This window comes from Stegastes partitus, unplaced genomic scaffold (genome assembly GCF_000690725.1).
Source record: "Stegastes partitus isolate 25-593 unplaced genomic scaffold, Stegastes_partitus-1.0.2 Scaffold464, whole genome shotgun sequence".
Classification (NCBI taxonomy): domain Eukaryota; kingdom Metazoa; phylum Chordata; class Actinopteri; family Pomacentridae; genus Stegastes; species Stegastes partitus.
In genome coordinates, this window is record NW_007578195.1 from 208,442 (window position 1) to 210,760 (window position 2,319).

At 34.8% G+C, this 2,319-nt stretch overlaps 1 long non-coding RNA gene across 1 annotated transcript; it reads right to left on the bottom strand.

The window, feature by feature from the left end:
- On the bottom strand, nucleotides 1-1,579 carry LOC103360785 (uncharacterized). Its single transcript, XR_520370.1, has 4 exons — nucleotides 1,509-1,579; nucleotides 1,019-1,125; nucleotides 519-634; nucleotides 1-17 (listed from the first exon to the last, which is right to left on the bottom strand). It is a non-coding gene; the product is annotated as an uncharacterized LOC103360785 (long non-coding RNA).
- Nucleotides 1,580-2,319: the final 740 nt, after the last annotated feature.

The following is a 2,319-nucleotide window of genomic DNA, read 5'->3' on the forward strand; positions in this document are numbered from 1 at the left end:
TCACTGGCCGTCTGCCCCTGAAAAACAATCTACAGTTAGCTTAGTAAATATTATTTTCAAATTCATAACTATTTTTGGAGGTACGGTTTCTCTGGCAGCAGAAATTATCTCACTGGATAAGTGGTTAGTGATGAGATTCATGGAAACATAAAGGGGTGCCATCTTTTTTCAGTCATTCATAACTCATAACCATGTGAAACTGAATAGCTGGCACATTGTCTTAACAAGATAAACAGGTCCCCCTGCAGGCTGAACTTTGAATGTGTTCAGAAACCTGTTGCCCTGTTTTATTATCTTGGTTACTGCCTTGCGTAATCTCAGCACAGAAAAATGTTTCTGTTTCAGCAACAGAAAGTATATGTTCTTTGGGACTGAAAGGTCACCACAAAAACCCTTTTTCTTTCATTATTTAGTTATTTATTTATTTTAAATCTAAACATCACAAGATAAATTCATGGACTCTTCCTGTTTCAATAAGCAGGAAAATTGTGCCAGTATAACTGTCTTATCTTTTTCACCTTTGTTTGGGGACTGTTTTCTTGTGTCTCTTTGACATCTTTTTTGATCTGGTCTTGATTCTGTCGATTCGTCTCCTCAGCTGTGACTGACTGTTGATGTGCTGATGTGGTCACATCTGTGTAACAACAAATGTCATGTAACATGTTAGCTACAGATACCCAATGACAGTACATATTCAGTACTAGTCTTACATATAAATGGGATAACAGGACAATAAGTTACAGCTTTTACAAAACTTGTCTTTTAGATACAAAATAGCTAAATCATTTTTCTTTTAAGCCAAAAGTACAAAATCAGTGTCGCTAAGAAAAACAGCAGCTTGTGTTACAGAGGACTCTTAGCTGTAGTTGCAGTACTAGCACCTATTATTATTATTTTACCAAACTAGTCAATGATGAATCTGCAAAGAAATTATAAATAATAATCTCACATGGATTTTTGTTATTTATCTAAAAAAAAACCTGAGAAAGAATCAATAACAGTCTGCTAGGAAACTCACCTTGGGACTCATTTTGAGTCAAGAGAAATAACTTGAAGCCACATTTAGGACAGAATCTATATGACCTTTCCACCTGATGTTCACATTCAGGGCAAAACATGATGTGCCTGTTAAGACAGACAACATTAGTAATGAGAGGAAAAGACTGTAATGTACTTAATGGGCTTTTTAAGCAAAATTCAAACCACTTCATAAAGTTCTTGTACTCTGTAAACTGAGGGCGACTTGTAATAGGCGTGTAGTAACAATAGCATTTTAGACAGACTGACGTTGACTAAAGTTTTCTCACTTCCTTCTTTCTCTCTGTCCGTTTTTATCTTTCAGCTTGAAAATGCGTCACAATGACTGGAGAATCACTTAAATTCAATAGAAAGTATACAGTTTTATGCTGTATCAGACGTATGCATTACAGACATGAGACTTGAGCCTTCAGCATATCCTAATGTATTATTCTAGCGAGTAAAATGGATTAAATTGCCAAATAACCTACCTTGTTGCTCTTCCTCCTTACATGGTTAACACTGAAAATGTTAGCTGACAGCAGATGTTATATAGCTAACTGGGGTCATGAATTTACTTTCATTTTCATTTACAGAAATAGGTGGGGCTGCTTTGGCATTTTCTGTCATGCTCATTGGGCATAAACGACACAAAATCCACCGCCATCTTCAGTTAGGGTTTTTTTTGCACAAAGACATTTCATTTACTCTAACACTGACAAAGAAAGGCAACAAATCAATATATTTGACAAGTTGGAAATAGGAAATATTGCCAAGGCCTAATTCATAAAACACAAAAATATCTATTATGATTTTAAGGCAGACTTAAGGACCAACTCACCCAACTACAGGGATTTTGGAGTGTAGAAAATCCTGTACTTAAGTGCAATCCCTATCTTCACAATAAACTCTGTAAATATAGTAACACAAAGAGAATGGAGTATTGTTTCAATTAATGTTGAGAAATAAAAAAATAAAAAATCACTACTATGACTAGTGTCTAGTGCTGACTAGTGCTATGACTTAAAAAAAAAAAAAAGTCATCATAATTATCTGTGCTATTGTTACACCAACAGTGTTCAGTGATACATGCTACGATCTGATATAAATCACTAACATGCACAGACGTTCTGAGTCGTGGCCACTAGGTGGTAACATTGATTAAGCTAAAAAACTTAAACTTCGTTCCCTTTCAACAATGTAACAGAAACATACAGTGGAAAAAATTTAGTCAAACCTTTAACTGGTCATTTAAAAAAAACAAAAAAACAACTATGCACACATAACTAGAATAAGCTGTAG